The 23987-nt window shown below is 39.3% G+C and overlaps 1 protein-coding gene across 3 annotated transcripts in view; it reads right to left on the reverse strand.

Annotated features, from left to right (window-relative positions):
* The window catches only part of galr2b (galanin receptor 2b), a 120007-nt gene that overhangs the window by 49299 nt on the left and 46721 nt on the right, over nucleotides 1-23987 (reverse strand). The window contains exon 1 of one of the 3 annotated variants that reach the window (XM_039775748.1): nucleotides 3057-3074. The exons of the other annotated variants lie outside the window; for them this stretch is intronic. The gene's annotated coding sequence lies outside the window, so the exon portion shown is untranslated. Of the gene's footprint in view, nucleotides 1-3056; nucleotides 3075-23987 lie in introns of those variants that run through there. 3 annotated transcript variants of the gene reach the window in all.

Genomic DNA, 23987 nt, shown 5'->3' on the forward strand with positions numbered 1-23987 from the left:
ACTTTACCCTACTTTCATATATAAAACATCGCACCTATTATCAACTGAAAGTTGGGCCTTTATTCAATTAAGACACAAAGGGCAAAATGTCATGTCCTTCTTTATAATTCAGTGTCTGCACTACCTCTCTGGAACAGGTTTGGCTTTGCTACATAGTAAAACAACCTATTGTTTAGGGTGCTGTCCGCAACCAGGCCCAAGGCTGTGATATCTCTGTGCCCCCTGCCCCTCCCCTGTTTGGTACAACAACACAAAGTAGGGAAAATAATGTCATTGGATTGGAAAAAAAAATCAAGCAAATAACAGTGATATCACAGAGGAAACGGGAACACAGAAACCATTGATCGCCCCAACCTACACAAAACAAAGCTACATTCAGCATCATGATTTCAAGACACTCAAAAGGAGGAAGAACATGACAGCTTGCCAAATGGAAACTACCTACTTCAAGCAGAACAGATCTCACACTCTCCATTAGCTAAAGTGAGACTTTGAGAAAAAAACATTCTTGGTTTATGTACTGCTGTTCTGATGCCTGTCTTATCCCAGCAGGCTGGTTCTATACTGTAGCAGGCCTCCTGACCTATGACAACATAGTAATCAGTAGACTCCAAGTGCTTCCCCTGATGTTTAGATGCAAGGCATGGAATTTAGGGTGGAACAACAAGCCTAGCAGAACCAGATGCTAATTCATCAACTATGTCCTGTACCAGAAATTCTGGGTTAAAGCGAACACTTACAATACCTTGTCAGTTTTGGCATCTTTTGCATTTAAGTGTTTGAGCTTTTCTTCTACCTTGCTACCTGTGAAAATATGCCATATTTGTAATATTCTTAACAATGATAGCTTGGCATCAAGAAAACTGAACTGTGATATTACACTTCTAATAGTAAGTTGATTAGATAGAGAACAAATCAAATACCATATAACAAATTTTAGGAACTTGTCTCCGATTGGCCAGTTTGACTACAAGTTGTAGATGTTTTCATTGGTTCTTTTAAATGAGAGTGGTTTGATGTTTTATTTTAAATATTTGGAAATAAACAACAAAATTTAAAAGAAGTCACGATTTTTTAGATCATTACCACTCTCTTAGGTTCCGGTATTAAGCCCAGCTAAACATAAGCGCTAATATGGCCATGTCTGCAACAAATCAAGCCAAGTATGTGAAATAAAAACAGAAAACACGTTGCCATTCTCCGATGCTAAAAAAAAGTAGAAAGCTGATCTATCATCTATCTCTGCAGGAGGAGATAACCCTCTAAACCCATAATGGTCAAGGCCCACTCTTCCAGGCCTATGGTTTTATTCCAGTCTAAGAGGACTAAGATATAGCATGACTATAGCAAAAATTATACTGTCATGCCAGAAAGAGTCATGATTTTCCCTATGAAGTAAAGAGTCTAGCACCAAGCTGAGGAGGACAACACTGCACTTTGTACATTAAAGACCACATGAAAAAGCACAATGAGTGCACTCTACTCAAGCAAACCTTTTCACTTAAATCTGGGGTAACAACATGCATGCTAACACATCGACCTTAAAGGCTTGGTATCGTGAATCTATTTATCTGTGCCAAGACAAATTAGAACTTAATATTGGAAATAAACAGCCAGCTAAAGATCTGCATTCCTGGGTTATGTAGTGCAGCACATCACGGAAAGGGATAATCACTTGTCACAGTATAGCAGTATAGCCATTTATAGCCTTATTTTTTTAGTTTTTTTGAATCACTATCAAGGTTTGTTGAATCTCTGGAGCAGATGTGGTTTTACACTGGTTCAGGTTTTGTGCATCCATGGCAGGTGTGCCTGATTCATGTAGTGTTATGGGAATCGGTTGGTGAAGTCCGCTGGCTGTCGTACCCCTACGAGCGGTGCATTGCCTATTTCAACAGGAGCTATACTAGCTTAGCAAAGTCCTGGGCCAAAAGTTAAAAAATTGGAGTAATTACTGGAGAGCATGTGACTGCAGGAGAGGGAGAGCAGCGCAGTTTCTTTCGGAGTGCTCACCAGCTGATGTCTCGGTAAATGGGAGAATTCTGGGAAGAGGAGGAAGTGCAGCTGTGTGCAGTGTCACTATGTGCTCCCTGACTGGAGAAGCGAGAGTGAGTTGGCAGGCATTGGGCACCACAATCCCTCTTAGACACTAGAGATTGTCTTTTGACCAGGTTGGGTATCTGATCAACAGACCACGTGAAGATGAATCGGTGAGCGAGTGTTAAAGCTCTTCAATATCAATATGAGAATTTAACTGAGTTGTTTTTCTTATTTTTATTTTAATGTAAATAGCTTTTTGATTTCTTTTACCCTGATCATTTAAAAAGAATAATAAAATAAGGCCATTTATTTTTGTATATAGTTATTTTCTCCTTTCTCCTTGATTATTGTTTTTGGGAAGGAGGAAGAAGATATATTTTCTTAGGTGTAAATAGTATTTTTAGAATAAGAGTTTATGATTCTTTTTTCCTTTTCTTTTCCTTTCCTGACTTTTGATTGGCACTGGATGAAAGGAAAGGACAGCATTTTCTGAAAAAGTGTGCTGTTTGTTGTTTTTATTATTTTTGTGTGTATGTGTCAATAAGACTGGATTTTATTGAATTTGATTTGGGAATTTGATTTTTGCACCTTTTTGTTTGAAGCATCTGCACACAGAGAACACTTCTTTTTCATCACTTTTACAAATGTGTGTCTGTGTCTCTCTGCTCTCACCATTGACATGTTTGGTCCATGAACAACAAAGTGTAGCATGGTGCCAGTTCCCACTTGACAGGGTTTTACAGGTTTTTGCTGTGTAACAAGCTCTTGATTAACTCTTTCAAGTAAACTTGTAAGTTTTACAAGATTTGAATTAATTTAGAGGCAAAAACAAATTGAATTTGCAACAAAGCAGTATGGTCCTGTCTTACCCATAACTACTGTTTACCTTCAAGTTAGGGTGAACTAATTATTATGTTGACTTTCCAAACTAAAAAGCCTATAAAAAAAAATAAATAAAATAATCCACATATAAAACACTGCCTGCCTATTTCTTAAAACAAGTATGCCTTACTTACCGGTACCTTGATGTAAGCTGAGAGAGGTAAGTGAAATAAAATGGGAGCCTCACTCAATTATCTAATTAACTACAGGCATTGCCAAAATTAACAACGAGAATTGATTAACCTCAATTGATCCTTCCTCTTCTACTGCACATTTCCTACAGCAGCCAGACCCCAGCAAATGCTGCTATAAATAAGCAACTCAGCATTTGAAGAATCAAGAACACATGGCACTTGAAAAGTAATATAAATATGAAGAAAAATAAGATTTTCTTTACTAACAAAAAAATATTTAAATTATTGCCAGAACCTGACAATTAGACACATGGAAAAAACAATTTGGACTTACAATAATTTAATTTAGAGATTTCAGGTTAAAATATTGCATGGTAATGTGATTTTATTATGTTTTAAGTGCTTTCAAGAGTTACAAGCATTATAGACAACTGTTAAAACTGTACTTTCCATTCACATGAACTTTTGAGCTCTGTGAAAATACCTTGTCTAATCACAAAAGATGAAAAGTTAGAAAAGCCAGCAGACCAAATAGTTGAACTAGCAAAAATGAAACTTATCACTGCAAAATGGCAGTCTAACGAGATGAAAGGACAGAAGCTCAAATGATAATGTGGGGAATTTCCACAGGTGCAAAAGCAAAGCTCGGGAACCAGTGGTTATCTCTGTGCATGCACACCTCGTGGAAATGTACTGATTTGGTGTGTCAAAATGATATTAGACAAAGAGGGGCTAGGGGTGTTCACCTTGGCCCTGACAAGTTTTTAATAGCAGCTTCAAATGAAAGCTTTAAGAAAGAAGGAGACACAAGTAGCAGGAAGAGAAGGAAGAAAACACAGTCACCAATCTCCATGCCCATCTTGTGTGTTGGCAAGCATTGTCCATGGCAGCTGCTGAAAACTCTGGTTGTATTAGTGACTTTGCCGCACCCATTTACTTTCATTAGCTTTTGATTTTGGGACATTAAGAATATTTAAGAATGTTAAAGACTTTAATGAGTGAATAAACATTTAATGCCTGCTCCCCGTGCTTGCCTTGTTACTCTGTCTTGCCATCTGGGATTCAGAGAAAAGAGGAGACATGCTCTAACACAGGGGCCGCTAACTCTGATCCTGGGGGACCACTGTGGCTGCAGGTTTTCATTCTAACCCTTTCCTTACTGAGTGTCCTGTTTTTGCTGCTAATTAACTTCTTGTGAACTAATTTGAATTGACTTGCTCTTGAAGACTCAGACCCCCTTAATTGTTTCTGTTTCCTTAATTAGCAGCCAAACAATAATAAGATACAGAATGAGCTCAAACATGACCAGCAAATCGTGTCCATCATACAATATCTGAAAATAAAGAAAAGTGAAAGTCTCAGGAATCTCGATCTGCTCAGGTCCACAAAACATTTTAACAGAGCTCTTAGAAAGAGACAATCAACACTTTCAGAAATGTCTGCTAATGCACCCAAGAGCAGCAACAAGCCACGGAATTAAAGAACGGTTTAATTAACGACAAGAATTGGCACCTCATTAAGAAGCTGGTTAGAGTGAAATTGGTTGGAGTTTGAGGTCCTGACTTAGTTGGTCTTCTGTTGGCTCCCTCACTTCACATTTCATTTCTGTTTTGGTGCCATTTAAGGAAGGAAATGAAGCAGAGGAACGATTTCAGGGGAACAAATCTTAAAAAAAAAGCAATTCAATTAAAATTAATTCATAAGACGTTAATTAGCAGCACAAACAGGGCACTCATTAAAAAAAGGGTTAGAATAAAAACCTGCAGCCACGGTGGTCCTCCAGGACCGGAGTTGGCGACCCCTGCTGTAATAGGAGAAGCAAAGTAGCAGTGAGTTCTGGGTGAATTTAAGATCACAAGTCCTACAGGCAAATGCATTTCATGTGCAGTCTTCGTCTCCTTTCAGGAAAGGAGAAGAGAACATGAGTTGGGTTGGAAGACATATATGTGGGTCTATGTAACAAAAAATCTGGGTGTGTCAATAAATGTGTCTATGTTTTAGGATAAGGACACCCCAAAACCTTTTTATGATAAAGCATTAATCTTTCAGATATGAGAGGAGAGTCAGTGTACCTAGAGAAAACCTACAAGCTCCACACAGAGAGTAAGTTGGCCAGAATATAGACACAGTGTATCCTAGACCTGTGACCCAGCAGCACTTACCACTGTGCCACCCCCAAACCAGTACAGAGAAATGATGACTGTAAATGATTAATATTTATTACAGAGATCAAGTCAGGATTACAAGCCTAGTGTTCTAGAAATGTCATCATGCTGTCCACAGTTCTGAATAAGTAAAAGGAAAAGAAGAATTTCATTTTGTTTGAAGAAACATTGCCAGAGTAAGCAGTCTAATATGGCACTTGGGATGCTACAATATGAAACAGCGGGACTTTCATCGGCTGTCATACACAGGATGAGTTTTGAAACAAGTTAGTGTGCAAGAGCAAAAGATGAAACAGTTAGAAACAGACTGATGCCAGCATCCCAGAGTGACAAAAGGGTCTTAGAGGCATTTGGAACTCTGCAGCGTGCCAATAACTAAACAGGTTCATACATGGGGTTTCACAGCACAGGCGCAGATTTGAAGAGCTTCCCATTAACCAGCATTTCCATTTTGAGTAGCAGATGCTGGAAACATCCACAGCTGCATATGTCCTCTTTATATTTTACATTACTCATTCCTGCTTGACGTGAACATCTTTTATAAGTGCTTAACAATATGTATTGTACGCTTTTGGTTTGTTGCTTTTCACTAGTGTAATTGCTTTTTTCAGTCAGCACAAGGTCAATACCATTTTTTGGTAGCTTAGTATAAAAGAACTGCAATTGTAACTGCTACATGTGCAAACACAGCTGTGTGTCAATTGTGAGAATAAAGGCACATTAATTAAGTGACTACTGTGACTGCGGCCCAGTACATTAGAAACATAATGCAGAATATGATCAAATTTGTCATGGTCTCAGTGAATGTGCCCTTCAATGAATGGTTGGTTGATTGACTGCTACTTTTCACCCAATGCTGACGGACCCTAAAAGACCATAAATTATAAATGAGTGTAAGTGGGTACAAAGCAAATGGTTGAACACACACACATACTAGGGACAGTTAAGGATCTCCAATGCACCTAACCTGCATGTCTTTGGACTGTGGGAGGAAACCAGAGCACCCGGAGGAAACCAACGCAGACGTGGGGAGAACATGCAAACTCCACGCAGGGAGGACCCGGGAAGCTAACCCAGGTCTCCTTACTGCTAGGCAGCAGCGCTACCCACTGCGCCACCGTGTACAATTTTATACTTAGACAAATTAAGAAAGTTACTGCTCATTGTTAGGTATACTATATTAAATTTTATATATCAGGTATAGACAACTAATGTTTGTTAAGATAATGTCAAATAGGAAAGCAAAACAATAAAATTATTTCTTGAAAATATCCATAAACTTTTTTATTCTAAATTTAGTTAACAATAATTAAATAAACCCCTACCCCTACTCTCTCTTCTGTTCTTTTTCCGGCCTTCTGTGGTGGTGATCTGCGCCACCACCACCTAATCAAAGCACCGTGATGTCATTACATGTCCACATGACCGTCATCATCAAGCCTTTCCATGAGATCCCTGAATACAATGATGACTGATTATTTATGTTAGGTAGAATGCCTAAAGGGGGCTGGGCGGTCTCATGGCCTGGAACCCCTGCAGATTTTATTTTTTCTCCAGCCGTTCTGGAGTTTTTTTTGTTTTTTTTTTGTCCTCCCTGGCCATCAGATCTTACTTTTATTCTATGTTAGTGTTTTCTTATTTTAATTCTTATTTTGTCTTTTTTTCTCTAACTTCATCATGTAAAGCACTTTGAGCAACATTATGTGTATGAAAATGTGCTACATAATACAATTGCTATTAAATGAGCTAAGATGAAAATGAATAGGGATACACAATCAAATTAAGAAGAACAAAAGAAAACAATGAAATACTGTATCAATATCAAAAAAAACAAAAAACTAAATCCTGAAAGAAGCCTCATAATGTATGCATCTGAAAGCATAATTGAAAAGTAAAATCGGAAACTGAGCAGGGTCACGAGGAAGCTGGAGCCCATCCCAGCAACCATTGAGTACAAGGCGGAAATGAGACCCAGACAGGGGTCCAGTGTATCACAGAGTGAACACACACACACAGGGGGCCAATTTAACCACAGCAATTCGCCTAACCTGCAAGTCTTTGGACTGTGGGGGGAAACCCATGAGTCTATGAATATATAGACTCCATGCAGGGAGCATCCGAGACACACCCCGAGGCAGCAGCACTACTACCAATGTGCAGTAATGCCAACCATTAATTGTTTTATGTTTCTTATAATGTTTCTGAGCATTACTATTTTGGTATGCATTTTGTTTATAAGAATGATACCTACTGGCAGTCTTTTGATCATCAGGGTCATAATGAGTGAGCTTATTTAGTGACCTCAGTATTCCTCATTTTGGATTAAACAAAGAAATATTAGGGTAATGTGGGCTCTTCTGGCTATTAAGTCTCTTTCTTTAAAAAATGTCAGCTCTCAGTTTTTATTTCTACCTGATGCATTCCATTTCTTTGTTCTTCTTTCACAAATTTTGGATAAAATATGTATTTAATTTGATTTATTTTTCAATGATTTGGAAAAGCATCTTGTTGTTGTTTTTTGTTTTGCCTTGAATGGCAGTACTTTTTTCAGTTTCTCTTTTAACCTTTCAGATACGTCTATTTTAGTCCCTTGCTGTAGGGCTAAGCCTTTTAAATTTTCTTGTAGTGTGATCTTTTCTGTCTTAACATTTATTTTTTTATTTTTTTGGCAATTTATTTGGTCTTTTCATTCTGCTTGTCTGTGGAACATATTTATTTTAGGCCTGGATTAGGATGTGCCTGAAGTGACACCATCTGTTATTTACAAAAGCAGTTATTTTTGTGAATGTTTCCTCTTCCCAAAAAATCTTGCCAGTTATTTTCTAGATATTTTAATTTTTTTTCTGATGTATATTTGTTTCTTTTCACCGAAGTCTTTACATTAAAACTTTTATGATTAAAAGTTAAAAATTAAGTATATTTGTTTCTTTTCACTGCGGTGGGCTGGCGCCCTGCCCAGGGTTTGTTTTCTTCCTTGCGCCCTGTGTTGTTTGGGATTGGCTCCGGCAGACCCCCGTGACCCTGTAGTTAGGATATAGCGGGTTGGATAAAGGATGGATGGATGGCTGGATGGATTGTTTCTTTTCAAAGGATTCTTTATATTAAACTTGTTATGATTAAAAGTTAAAAATGAAAACTTCTCTTTTTTTACTTTAACTTTATTTTCAGAGATAAGATCAAGAATAGGTTTCCATAATTCTGAGCACCTATGGAGTGTTTCTCCAAGGTGGGGGTTGATTAATGTGTGGTAAATATAAGAGCTGGGCATGGTGGGTGTTTGTAATTACTTATTTAATGTGCAGGGCATAACTTTTGAGAACTACTCATATACGACATCACTGTTGTGGGGTCTTCTGATGTTTATTAAGTATAAAAACAAAGGCGATGATATGAAAAAAACAGTAAACCTGGTTGGAAACAATGTGCTGCATTATAAGAGATGCTGACAAATGGACAGTTTTGTAAAATCCACCCGGAAATATACCAAAAAAGAGAACATTTCTATGGAAGATCCAGACATATGGCAACCCTAAATCATGCTTGGGAACGGAACAAATTGCCAGTGTGAGTACACCCATAGACTCATTTCACTTTCCAATATGATATTTCTCTATTCAAGAGGTGTCCTGGTGGGACCTTCCACATGACTTCATCAGTGATCGGTCCTATGTGCTTATGGAAAAAATTCAAATGAAAGTGTAAGAAATGGATTTTTAGGGACATGTGGCACCCACGTACTAGGTGGGAAGAGGGAAGCTTCTCACCTAACTCTTGGTTTTCTGCCTTTGTATTCCCAATAAAGTTGTGGCACAAAGTTTTTAATGTCGCCCAAACTATTCTTTCAACATCGTACAGCTTGGATTTGAAGTTTGTGTCCTTGAAAAGGTCCTGTATTTGAGGCCCAACCAAGGGTGGCGTTTGCGGGTGGCAAGTGGGGTGACTGCCCCAGGCCCTGTGCCTAAAGCAGGCCCTGCTTTTGAGGTCCACGTGTCCTGTTCGAGTGGATTTGTTTAGTTATATTCTCCAGTTATATTATAATAAAGTCTTCCTGTTATATTGCAAAAGTTTTGCTGAATATTGTAATGAGAAATTTCGGTGTATGTTAACATTATCTTTATTAAATTCATACACAAGTTTATGCAGTCCACATATACCGGTAACATCACTTGACCCCCGAGTGGGGTTGGTCAGCCCTAGACCCCGCACAAACCCCTAAGGCTGCCTCTGGGCCCAACTATGATACCTTCTTTTATTTTTGCTTCACTAATGCATAGTGAATGTCTGCCTGATGTATTTGAAATTTAAGAAAAAGAAAGGCAGCTATTGTTCAGTTCAAAATATACTTCAAATATGAAAAATATGTATGCCACAAAGTAAATGTAATACATTTTTTAAAAATCAGTAATTTTTTTAATGTCATTTTTCTCTAAATCCAATATCTTGCAGAAATGGTTTATGACAGAGAAATTCCAGTTTCAGAAATGGATTCTGTACACCTAAATCTATTACGTACTCCAATATATTTTGTGTTGGAGGATTTTGGTGCAGACCAGTGTAAATAGTCTGTCCATACATTCATAGCCCTAACTTGCTCATATCAATGCTAATTAACAGAAATGAAGATTTCATAAAATCTGAGAGATGATGTCCAGAACTGGCTTCCCTTTGCCATGTGTTCTGGTCCTTATCCTGGCTTGTATTGGCTCGGTTACACCATTATTAAACTTGACCCTAATTTAGGAGCTCTATTCCTTTCTAAATGCTCACTCCAATGTACTGGATCAGTATTACCTTGCCACTTCACTGGCCACAAATAAAATAATTCAACTCAACCCTCATACTCACACTCCCCAAGGGAGTGATCATATTCTTCAAATTAGAAGTCACCTAGCCTAAAGGATCCAACATCTTGTATTATTCACCAGGTCAATGTTTGTGAAAATTTGCATATTTTCCTTGTGTCTTTATGGATTTTCCTTCAAACACTCTGTTTTATCTTCCACATCCCTAAGATGTGCAGGTTAGATTAACCATTGACACCTATTGGCCATGTGTGAATGTGTTTGTGTGGTGGTCCCTGTTATGGATACACTGTCCAGAGCTGACTGCTACTTTGGACCTAATGATACCACCGTACAGTTTTTAAGTCTTTCACTCTTCACTCTCTTTCACTTTTTCATTTTACTCTCATATTCACATTATGCTACCCACAGAGAGAGACAGAGGCAGAGATTGGGGGTTTGGGTGCAGAATACAGCAACTTGCATTCCAACTTCAATGGACAGAAATTATTAGCCAATTAACAGATCTGCAGTTTTCAGTATCTACATCAAAAATAAAGTCAAATAATCGAAAATCATATTCTCCATTTTATTTTGGAAGTAGGGTGCTGTTAACAAGAGAGTTAAAATCAAACTGCTCATATAAATAAATGTACACTTAGTAGCAGGAGTTTGGACTTTGCTGCAGCAATATAGTGTCTGCCTGTAGAAGGATTCTATACAGTGCTGGATCAACAAAAATACATATTTAGGTTTCTTTTAATAGGAGTGCAGTAACAATACCAAAGTATAATGGATTTTTTAGGTATAGTTCTGAAAAAAATCACGCCGTTACCATTTAGATAATAAATACTGAGTTGCTTACATGAGCGCTATGTGAACAGTAACTGAATTCCAGAAGTGAGCAGCTTTCTACGATGTAAATTGTTCACTCAATAATCCTGTGGGAGCCTGTCATCAATAGATCAATGATATCCATTAATAAGTTGATTGTAAGAAATGTAGGTGAATTACCACCCTAATTTATATAAATGGTATTGTTCTACTACATGTTAAATTAAAAAAAAACAATAGAAAGCAACATATAAGATAATAAGTTACAAGATAATCCATTAAGCCTAAATTTCCCTTGATACAACAAATCAGATTTATCTCGGATTGTCTGTCAAATGGCACATTTTAGTGTAACTACGGTACTGTACTTGGCTAAATGATTTTCTAGGTCTTCAGGTTTTCAGTTGCTTGCCAAGAAAACAAAAACTACAAAACAGATATTGATTTCTTTTTTATATTGGGTAACTTTTTCTTTTACTTTTTGTGAAACAGCAAACTTGTGAATTTTTAGTTTATGGTCTTTATATGATCAAGTACAGGAGGTAATCATGGAACCTGTAGACAATGGAATGCACATCAATGGCTGACTTTCATGGGACTGCTGTAAATGTACAATACTTCAAAAGATTCATTAACTCTTTCAGGGCTGAAGTCGACTTTTGTCGAAAGGAGGAGTTGACGATGGTAATCGACTGTAAACTGTGACAAAACCAACTATTATGTTTTAGCTGGACTCTCGTTGCTAGAAAGAAAGTTAGCTTCATTGGTTTGATCGAGATTTCCTGCGCTCATGTGAGTAGCAAGGTACAAACAACAGCAAAAATGGCACTGACGTCTAATGAGAGATCAAACTGAATGCAAAAAGCAAATTACTGTTTGGACAACGTTTTGCCTATTATCTCTGAACTGGACTAGACAAGTGATCGAAAACGAATGTGAGGTTCCAGCTTAGCTAATCGTGGTGCTGAACGGGTTCATGTAGCTGATACACCTACGGCAATGTTCACCAGGGAGGAGTGCCACTTAACAATGATAAGAGGTAGAAACCAGATTGCAATGCCTCAGCCACGTGAAGACAGCTTGGCAGCAAGCCTGCCGCACATTCTTGTCCAACTGGCTGCCGCAGCATGCAGCAACAGACGTTTTATGTTGATTTCTGTGTGAAACCATTGCTTTTTAGAAACTGTTTTTTTGGAAAAAATATTCAGCCCTCAAAGAGTTAAGAAAGGCAGTGTGGTGTAGAGGTTAGACTTCAAACCCTGAAGTTGTGGGTTCAAGTCCCACTACTGACACTGTGTGACCATGAGCAAGCTGACCTGCATTTGCTCCAATTGGAGAATCAAAAGAAACTTAACTAATTTTATCATAAATGTAAGTTGTCTTGGATAAAGGCATCAGCCAAATAAGTAGATGTCAAGAAGAAGACACCGAGTGCAGGACTGGAGGGGTTCTGAGTGCAATGCTCTGCTGGAGTGAGCTGATGAGTAAAGTGGTGTCTTCCTCCTGGAGCAGAACTGATGCCCCCTACATATCTGAAGCCAGCACTTGTACAGGATGTTCCTGTGCGCAGTACTATCCATCCATCCATTTTCTAACCCACTGAATCCGAATACAGGGTCACGGGGGTCTGCTGGAGCCAATCCCAGCCAACATAGGGCACAAGGCAGAAACCAATCCTGGGCAGGGTGCCAACCCACCGCAGGCGCAGTACTATGTATCATTTTTATATTGTAACAAGCCTTGTTGTAATTTCAGATAGAAATCATATTAGAGTTCTGACAGTCATTGATCAGACTTCTAAGTTGATATTACACTTCCTTATTAATATATTTACATGGATAAGAGTGCCAGGTTGGGAAAGAAAGCATCTTTTTGCCTTGTGTGTTTTTTTTTTTTTGTATGCTGGTTCTTCAGACGTTTCCACCAAGGATGCTGAAGTAAAGTGCTGTTGCCTTACATGTGAAGTATCTTGTCTATTAGCACTAACTACTAGCTGTTAAGAATTGTTGTTCAGTAGAGCCTTGGTATTACAATCATTTTTTGTTCAAAATATATTTGGCTTTGTTTTTGATTATGCTTATGTTACATTTTAGCAGATTATTATGCTGGTTACTAGGAAAGGTTTGGTCATTGTTAAAGGGTTGTTGCACATGCAGCAATCCACGATGTAATCAGCAACATCTTACACCACACAAAATATTCACGAGACAAGAGACAGAGGAATGAAATTAGCTTCTTAATGATGTTTGCAGGGGAGTGGCTCTGAAAAGGATCATTGGCATCTTCAGCAGTGTTTCCACTGCTGCTCAGGTCCTCAACGGCACTCCTAGCTGCTTGTCCATTTGTTCCTTCATGCAGGCCACCTGCCTCACCTACAGTCAGAGACCACTACACTATTCCCAGATTCTCTGAGAGCCAACCCAAGGCCATAGTCCACACATCAGAGCTGATGAGCTGCAGTAGCCAAGAGATGCATCTGATCCTAGTGCTCTTCAAAGTGTTGTGTTTCTCTGACCACCCACCCCACTCCATCTGCTGCTCACTGGCTGCTTTATAGCCAGCTTCTCCAGGTATTTGTGCCCCCTCAGACAGTCCACATGTCCCTCTGAATTCCAAACCCAAAGCTTGTTACAATACATATGTGGAAGAATATGTGCTCAATTTGTATATGTCTATTCAGGGTTACTATTCTGCTCTGTTAACTTAAAAGCCTATTGCTAGAAAATATATGTAGTTGCTTAGCAATAAGTAACACACTGGAGTTCATGTATATTAAATAGTTCCTTACTAGCTATTTTCTTTATACTGTAACCAAATCTGTATCTTTATAACTATGTTGGAGTTTCACAGTTACTGATAAGAAAACTGATAAATGTTTGCTAACTAAGGGTCACCAGACATGACCTAACTCTTGTTGGTATGATGTAAGCTGGTTGACATTAATTGATGGAATGGCAAGAGTGGGGGGAAGATTTCCTAGCTATAAAAAACTGGAGACTGCTTTAATTGACATTGAGAACTTTAATTTCTGAATCAGCATTAATGGTATTAAATACCTCCTTTTGTTAAATTAAAATACTGTGGCTTATTTTCTTTCACACAAACATAATGACATACAACATGTCTTTGCAAGTATCTGATTATATATAAACTATATACAGAAATATAGGGTGATGCAGTGGTAGTGTTGCTATTTTGTAACAAGGGGACCAGGGTTTAAAACATGGGGGTCCCTGGGTAGAATCTGCATGTTCTACCTGTGTCCTAATGAGTCTCCTCTGGGTGCTCTGGTCTTGTCAAGGAAGCCAAAAACTTACAAGTTAGGTGGACTAGCAAAGCTAAATTGGCCCTTGATGGTGTGTGTGATGGTCGGGGATTGTTTCTGGCATAAACCTGATGCTTGTTGGGATAGGCCCCATCCTCCCTGTGACCCTACACTGGATAAGCAGTTTGAGAGGATTGATATAAATAATCTATCTATCTATCTATCTATCTATCTATCTATCTATCTATCTATCTATCTATCTATCTATCTATCTATCTATCTATCTATCTATCTATCTACAGTAGATAGATAGATAGATAGATAGATAGATAGATAGATAGATAGATAGATATACAGTATATGTATACTAAGCCTCAAACCTTAGACAAAATAGTACCTAACACAGTCCTGGGTTCATCTAAAGTATAAGGTATTTTAATACAAACAGAACACCAAATGTGCAGAAACAACCAACCACAATTACAATCAAGTGTTTTTTTCTCTCCTTACGCTCCTCTTGTTGAATGTGGCTCGCTGCCACCTATCTCTGATTCATCCAGGAGCCATCCATTATATGCCACCGGCTGGACAAGAAGCTGTTCCCTTGTCCAGCTAGCATGCCCATATGTCTTCCATGGTACTTATTATGACTGCAAGTCCATTAATCTTACAACCTGTGGGCATAAATTGCCACTGATTCTACTGGTGTGAGTGCCAATGGGTCTCCATTGGGGAGAAGGTTGGAGTGAGCAGGATGACTGAGGTCTTTAATTAATCTGTTTGCCTTTCTAAGGCTGTGAGTGTTGTTAATGTCCTGAACAGAAGGCGTTAGTACTGGTAACTTTCTGTGTGTCCTTCACCACTTTAGTGTATTATTGACTTGGGCCAAGCAGGTGCCATACCTGGGTGTTATGGAGTTAATGAGGACAAAGTAAACTATATTCCTGCACAAGTTCATGAGAGCAGATGGAGAAAAGTGACTTTTTTTTGATTTTTGAGGATGTCAATGTTCTAGTGAACCTTTTTGACAAATGACAAAATGTATTGTGTTGTGTCCTGTTCAGGTCATAAGTGATGGTCACTCCTGAAAATGTAAAGCTGTTCACCCTTTCAACAGCATCCTTTATAATGTAGATGTGAGTGTGGTCTTCCTTTAGCTTCCTGAAGTCTATGATCAGCACCTTAGTTTAGTTATTATTAAGGACCAGATTATTGTTCTGGCACCACAGAGTAATCTGGTAGACCTGTTCTTCGTAAGCTATTTCATCATTGTGGTTTATCAGACCTATGATGTTGGTGTCTTCACCAAATTTAATGATGAAGTTGGAGCTGCGAATGGCAACACAGTCAGAAGAGAAAAAGAACTATAGAAGGTGTCTCTACTACCTGGTTGAGGGCTTGTCCACACATGGCGTTGTTACAGTCTTGAGTTGCATAGGTTGGTGCTGAGTCCTAAATAGAGGAGTTCAATGGTCAGCTTTGCCGGAACAAAACTTTTAAATGCTCAGCTATACTGTATAAACAGGACTCTGTTATAATAGTTTTTATAATCCAGATGTTACAAAATGCAAGGGGTAAGGCATACTCTGTGGAGTGATTGGGATGATATACAAACTGGAGGTGATCATGACTATCTGGAATTTTCTTTTTAATATGTACTAGCACAAATAACGTGTCTCTGTCTCAAAGCACATTCTCATTTTTGGAGTGAGTGCAACTGGTCTGTTGTCATTCCAAATTTCCGACAGTTCACTTTTGTTTTCTTTAGGCACATACTGTATAATTGCTGTACTTTTAAAACAGGTGGGGATAACTGTTTCTCTTAGTGAAATATTAAATAGAGTATATGCCTGAAGATGTCAGCTAATTGGTTGTTAAAGTATTTAAAAATACATCCTGGCTGCAGATGGGCAGAGAAACACAATGATAGTCTCTCAGTGAGGCAGAATTGGTTACACACAGAAACAAGAAAAGAGGACAGAAATGGAGTGACTAGACATAGATAAGAAAAGGTGGTGGAGGTACAAGTTAGGGAGGCTTTAACAGTAAGTAAGATGGTCACATCTTTTAATGGTCATAAGTGTAGCTGGAAACAGTCAGGTTAAGCAAATCATATGTTTGTCCTTATTCTTTCCAGTTTCAATCATAATTCATTTGTTTATTTAGAATAAATTTTTTTTTTTTTTGTTATTATAGCTCTTCTGTGGCCTTGTTAATATTTAAGGATCATTGAATAATTAATGATTTTCTCAGATTAGCAGATTATAACAGTGGTGTTATCGATGTTCTTTCCTGCATATACTTACAGATGGGAATTCAGAGTAAAACGTAAGTGTAAAATAAGGCTGGCATTCAATGAGATAACAGATTCATCTCTGGGGGAACATTTTGATACAGAATGTTCCAATAAATTGCTGATTCTTAGCATAATGTTCTCATTAGTTCAAGTCAGAGTTGAGGAGCCAGATACAGTTTAAAAAGGAGCTCAGCACTGAATTTGATTCTACCTGACTACTTGAGAATCAGTCATTTTCATTTGGAGCTTTGGCTACTCTTGTTCTCACTCAGCATGATCACTAATTCATTAACCAGTTCAGGTAAAGATCCATTCTTTTATTTATGGCATGTAACCCTCTGCTCCAGAACCTCAAAGGCCATTCATTGTTATTTTTTGTATTCTATAAGTTCACACCCAGTTTTTAATGCTGTAGGAACAGTCAGAAGAAAAAACAATTAAGTGATATCATATATGAACCCTAGTGCCACTGCTGGTGCTCCAACCTGGATGTACTATATGTCAATGCAATCTGAAGTCAAAGTTTAAGTTCAAATTTAAAGTTTAAATCCTCCTGTGCCATTCAGCATATTGGGCGGCAAGTCATCTCCATCGTGATTGGTCCTGAGCAGTGTTCTCTGCCCCCTCCCATGCGACATCTACGAACATCCTCCGACATGTGATTTTCGGCCATCCCTGCTTCCGCTTCCCTTGATCTGGATTCCACAGCATGGCCACCTTTGGTATCCAGTTGCGTTGCATCCACAGAACATATGGAACCTGTATTCAGTGACCACGGTGGAGAATGGATTGGAGTCCATTCGGCAATATACTTCTGCATTTGTTATTCAATCAAGATAGGTGACTTTCAAGATGTGCCACAGGCACCATTGTTGGAAAACATCAAGTTTTCTGGCTTAGGCCTTTGTCATTTTTTATGTGTCACAAGCGTAGATGGCGGTTGGAACAACGATCTAGGAGAAAGGCAGGATCTTAGTAGGCAAAGACAGTGAAGAGGTTGCCCAGACAGGTTGGAGCCATTGAAAAGCTGCTGTCGCTCTTCCAATTACTCGATGGTAATGACACTACCGAGGTACATAAAGTTGTCTATGTATTGTCACAGGTGGCTTTGGGGGCTCATGCCCTCCCAGAACACCAATGTTGTGAAAGGACAGAGGGAGAGAGGGTGGTTAAGGCATTATCTCCCCTGGGTTGGTAGGTTGCAGCCCCCTGCATTGCAGCGGTGCAATGGATTCATGGGAGTTTGCTGTAGCCCTGCTGGGTTCTCTCAATGTCGCCAGGCAAAACTGTGGAGGTTGCAGGGTCCTGATACACTAGGCTTTCACCACAACTGGGAGTGATAACAGATCTTTCGAGCAAGCCACCTGGAGCACTTCTAGGAACAGAATATAAACAGCCAGCTGCCACTACTCCAGGAGCCAGAGTCGGGAGGGAGAGGACTGTGCTTGCTGGAGGTGGAGGAGTGGAGGTGATGGAGAAAGAAAAGAGAGAGAAGGAAGTAGAACAAAATGCTGTGTTTATGCTGTTGTGGACTGTGCTGCTAAGGGGAACAGCAAGATACCGATCCCCTCTTAAATAAAATGTGTGCTGTGTGCTTAAACTTGGGTCTGGTGTCTGCATGGAATGCCTATATATACAGTATATTCATTTTTTCACTTACCATCATGTTTGATTATTTTTTTATTGCTGTTTATGATCAGTAGGGAAGCAGTGTTGATCACACATTTCTCCTGTTCTTTTGTTGCTGCTCCAACAGTGGTAGCATGTAATCTTTATTCCATCAGAGTGTTACAAACTGTGGTGGCTCTCACTGCCTTCATTTCTAAGATATGGAATGAAGCCTCACATTCCTACCTCCTAACAGCTTGGGAGAACTCTCCTGTCCTTCTGCCCCTTCCTTATGACCTGTTGTTTTATTTTAGTGATGTAATTACTTCTGGGACACTTTTTCAAGATATGAAGCATTTTCCACACTGCTGTCTTTGCACTATGCACCTTTTGCCGCAGTAAACTGTTGGGAAATCTGTCCCGCTGGATAGCTGGTTATTTTCTTGGAGTTCACTCTAATGATAGATAGATAGATAGATAGATAGATAGATAGATAGATAGATAGATAGATAGATAGATAGATAGATAGATAGATAGATAGATAGATAGATGGGGGGGCATTTAGCTTTTTACAGAAGCTGAAGAAATATCATAACAAACAACAATAACTCTATAAACTACACACAAGAATTACAAAAAAGTAAATAGTAATAATCATATCATCCACTTTTAAATATGTAACTTTCTTCAGAGGCAGCACTAGGCAGCAATGCCCACAGGGGCAGGAACTTGCTTTATTATCCGATCTGCTTTCAGACCCCATTGAATACCCCAAAATTAATTTGTAGATACCTGAAAAACAAACTCCTCCAAGTCTACACTTATGCCACTCTGTCCATATCAAATTGTGGAACAGCAAAGACTTTCAATAGCTGCTTTTCTGCCTATTTGGATGCTGGCTTGGTGAGCTCATCTGTAGTTTTCTCAAGTATTTCTGTAGGGCTCTCTGGTTTTCAACATTCAAGGTCTAACTCTTCTTTGTTGCATTTTCAAAAGCAGTGGGTAGTATGTCCTATTTTTAACTTGCCAGTAGTATGTTCATCCCTTTAGATTTTGCTGTTCTGCCCTATCTTGCTTTCACAATAAAATCCTCATTTGGAAACAGAGTCTATCTATCTATCTAATCTATCTGTCTGTCTGTCTGTCTGTCTGAACTATAAAAGTGTTCAACTCCTTGGAAATTTTCATATTTTTATTGTTAATGCAACATCGATTCACAGTAGATTTAATTTAGCTTTTTTTGACACCAATCAACAGAAAGACTCTTTAATGTCAGAATGAAAACAGATCTCTGTGAAGTGATCTAAATTAATAGAAAATTTAAAACCTAATTGATCACATAAATCATCACTGACAGATCTAAATCATCCCTGGGGAGCCAATTGGTTTTAGACATCACATAATTATTTCAATGGAGATGTGGGGATTCTGCTTATTCTACTATAAATGCACCTTATCTGGAAGGTCCAACTTTGTGATGTTGGCCTAACATACACAATGAAGGCAACTCCAAGCAACTCCATGAAAATGTGATTAAAAAGCACAACTTGGGGGGACTGAGACATGAAAATACCTGAATCATTGAATATCCCTTGGAGTCCACTTAAATCGCATATTAAGAAATGGAGAGTATGGTACAGCAGGAAGCCTGCCATAGTAAGCCCACCAGAAAATCTGAATGAATGTACAGGAAGACAATTAGTGAGGGAGGCTAAAGAGGCTTATGACAACACTGAATGAATAACAAGCTACAGTGCCTCAGACTTAACAGACTGCACCAGCAACAATTGCTGTCTGGGTGTTTCACCAGTCACAGTTTCATGTGAGAATGACAAAGAGAAAGCTACTGTTGAAAAAACACACAAGACATCTCTGCTAGAGAGAAGGTACATGGGAAACTTTGAAGTCAGCTAGGAAGAGGTTCTGTAATTTGATGAGCTTTTAGGCCAACAGGCTAATTTCCATGATTGGAGCAAGTCACACACTGCACATTTTTAAAACACATCATCCCCACTGTGAAACACGGTAATGGCAGCATCATGCTGTGAGGATGCTTCTCTGCAGTAGGCTCTAAAAGACATGTGAAGGTACAGAGCAAAGGGAATGTAACAAAATACAGAGATATCCTGGAGAAAATCCTAATGCAGTCTGCAAGAAATAAGAAACTTGAGAATTATGAGAGAATTTGTTTTCTAGCAAGGTAGCACTGTCAAGAACAAAGCCAAAGCTACACTGGAATGGTTTAAAAAGTACAACGTAAATCTCCCTGGAGTGGCCGAGTCAGAGTCCACATCTCAATCCAATTGAAAGTTTGTGGCTGGACTTGAAAACTGTACTCACTCATGACCTCCATGCAAACTGATTAAGTTGAGCAGTTAGTCAAAGAAGAATGGGGAGAAACTGAAGTGTCCAGATGTATAAAGACGATAGAGACTTGAGGACATGGACTCAAAGGCTGTCATGGCTGACATAAGGGCATCTAATAAATACTGACTTGAAGGGGATGAATACTTAACTATTTTGTGTTTTATGTTTGGTGTGTATTCACTTTGACAGTAAAGAGTCTTTTATTGTTTATTACTATTTAAAAAAATACTGCAAATCCCTTGTGATTCAATGTTATCTATACTAATAAAAGGCAAAGCCCTCACTGACTGACTGACTGACTCCACTCACTCACTCACTCACTCACTCACTGACTCATCACTAATTCTCCAACTTCCCGTGTAGGTAGAAGGCTGAAATTTGGCAGGCTCATTCCTTACAGCTTACTTACAAAAGTTGGGCAGGTTTCATTTTGAAATTCTACACGTAATGGTCATAACTGGAACCTATTTTTTCGTCCATATACTGTAATAGACTGCAGCTTGATGGCCGTAGGAGGCAGAGTTGCATCTCGCGTCATCACAACTCCCTCGTAATTGAGTGCCTGCCCATATAAGGTAAATATTCGAGGGGGAAGGACTGTGCTTAGCATATTAATAAGTAAAAATATCTGAATCACAAACTGATGTTAATTATATTTTGTCCATGAATACTTATTAAATAATTACAAATAGTCTGTCCGCTTCCTTTCATAGCTTTTCCAGTGGTTGTGCTGTTTCCAGCCATGTGTTTTCGTATTAAAGCATTTAACCAATCACATTTCAGCCATCATTTGTTGCCATGCAGAGAGGACTTCACAATCTGTTGTGCCTGCACTCTAACACAGAATAAATGTCGATTAACCTGTTGCTTCAACCAATCAGATTTTGAGTTGGTGTCAGTACGGCCCTCTAGCAGGTGTACAGCGACGTCACTGTATTCAGACCCATTGATTGGATAGAAGCCACAGGTTTGACTTTCAGCAGTAGCTTCGATGGCAATAGAAAGGGACTTTTTGATGGAACTGAGGCGCACGGAGAATCCGTACGACAGAGTGATTGAACTGTTTTTGAGGAAAGAGAGGAGGATGGATTTTGTTTACAAATAATCCAAATTTTTGGTGAGTAAAATGTTGCGATTTTCCTAAATAATATTGCAGGTTTATGAGTTATTATTGATGTTTTTTATGTGTGTCGCGGCTGTGGCTGCAGTAGAAAGGAACTTGTTCACCCCTGGTTTGTCTATTCAATAAAGGCATTTATTGTGGCTACAGGAGTTATCTATCTGCGATGCAGCGGCTCTTTATGCTGTATTTCTGCATATTAAGATGGTTTTTATAACCATAAATTAGTTTTTGAAGGGTGGTTTGATTCAGACGGAGCAGTACTGAAGGCCTAGGTGTGAGATGCACGGTCCACCAATGGACCAGATGATACGTAAATTTAATGAACATTACAACCCGAAAATAAACAAAACTGTAGAGAGGCCCATGATTAAATGAACGGTAAAAAAGTAAGAGCGAAGCAACGGTGACTTATTGAGGCAGACAGGCCAGAGCACAATAGCACGGGGCTCGATGTAGTGTGCGTTAAGTCGATCTAAAATGCGCTCAGATTCAAAAAAATATATCTTTTCAAGTTCTATTTGGATATAAGTAGGTTCTATTTAGTCGACAGAAATATCTTTGGTAGGAATGTAAGTTGAATTTAGTCTTTACATTTCTATGGTGAAGAAACATTTATGCAATGATGACTAAATTTAACTTAAATTCCTACCAAAGATATTTCTGTCGACTAAATAAAAATTATTTATATTTAAAATTTAAATAGAACTTGAACAGATACGATAGTTCATAATGCCCACGCAGCACTACGTGCATGTAAGAGCGGAAGTCATCCGTTTTAACAAGCAGCGTATTGCCCTGATACGAAATAGCCTGCCCATTTAATTATTTAGGAATGGATAGATAAATTAAGAATTTGTACAAATAATGTTTTTCTGTTTTCTTCCTCAATGGATTCTGTCACGCCCAGCAACAGCTGCTCGCACCCCAAAGGTGTGTGTGTATATATATATATATATATATATATATGTGTGTGTGTGTGTGTGTGTGTGTATATATATATATATATAATATGTAGATATGTATATATATATATGTAGATATGTATATATGTATGTGTTGTGGACGCGGCCCGGACACAAACAGGCGGACATGTTGATTTTTACCGCCACACGTTTATTTAAACTATAAATATTTACAAATATAAAGTCCAGTGCACAAACCCCAACTCAGTCCTGGCCACTCAATGCCTTTCTTCAGGCCGCCTCCACACTCTCTCTCTGCCTCGTCCTTCTTCCACCCGACTCCAGCGCTGAATGAATGGAGACGGCCCCTTTTATATGGTTACCGGATGAGCACCAGGTGTTCCCGGCATTCCTCCCTTGGCCACGCCCCAGCGTGGAGGAAGTGCCGGCCGTCCTCCCGGCAGCTCTCCGGGTGTCGTCCTAAATCTTCCCCCCAGCACTTCCTGGTGTGGCGGAAGTGCTGGGGAAACAAGTCCCCAAGGCATTGGGGCGACTCCAGGAGGTGACCATGGGCCCCTACAGGGTGGAGCTTCCATGCCCTGTACCTGTGGCCCCCAAAGCAACCAGGAAGGCAACCCCCACGTGATCCAGGGTGGGCGCAGACCCACATCCGGTCCCTCATGGCGTCCCGGCCGGGTCATGGCCCCTGGCATCCCTGACAGTGTATATATATATATATATATATGTAGATATGTATGTATATGTGTATATGTATATATATGTTAATGTGTGTATGTATATATATATGTATGTGTGTATATATATATATATATATATATATATATATATATATGTGTGTGTGTGTGTGTGTGTGTGTGTGTATGTATGTATGTATGTATGTATGTATGTATGTGTGTGTATATTAATGTAGATACATATTATGAAGGACAGCCGGGTCCCATGCCCGGAAGGGACGCCCCTGCTGCTTATGTTCCGCGGGAGCCACCATGGGCAGTCCAATACCTCCCCCGGGACGCTTGGTGGCAGCCTCCCTGGCCAATGGTGATTCCCCAACCGCCCGCAGGGCTCCATGGGAGATGGAGTCCTCCACAGCTTGGTTGGGTCCGCTAGGGGGGGCTGTCTGCTTCCCACAGCTCGGCTGGACGAGTCTTCAGCCCCACCCGGAAGTGCAATTAGGACCAGGTGGTTAATCACCTGGAACACTTCCGGTGGGCTATAAAAGGGCCCAGCCACCACCACTCGAGGAGCCAGAGTTGGGAGGAAGAAGACGAAGCTTGTCTGGGAGGAGTGGTGGAGCGAGGTGAAGAATTGTGTTTTGTGTTTTGTGCTTTGTGCTTTGGGACTGTGTTTGTGTTGTGTGGCACGGAGAAGACGTGTCCCACAGCTGAAGAAAATAAAAGTCTTTGTACTTTTTATACGTGCCTCCGTGTCATTTTGTGTCGGGCCAGGCGCCTATATAGCTCCTTTGTTACAGTATATATATATATATGTATATATGTGTACTGTATATATATATGTGGATGTGTGTAAAGAGGAAGGGGGAATATATGTATGTGTATATGTATATAT

The sequence above is a fragment of the Polypterus senegalus genome, chromosome 13, assembly GCF_016835505.1.
Source record: "Polypterus senegalus isolate Bchr_013 chromosome 13, ASM1683550v1, whole genome shotgun sequence".
Taxonomy (NCBI): Eukaryota; Metazoa; Chordata; class Cladistia; order Polypteriformes; family Polypteridae; genus Polypterus; species Polypterus senegalus.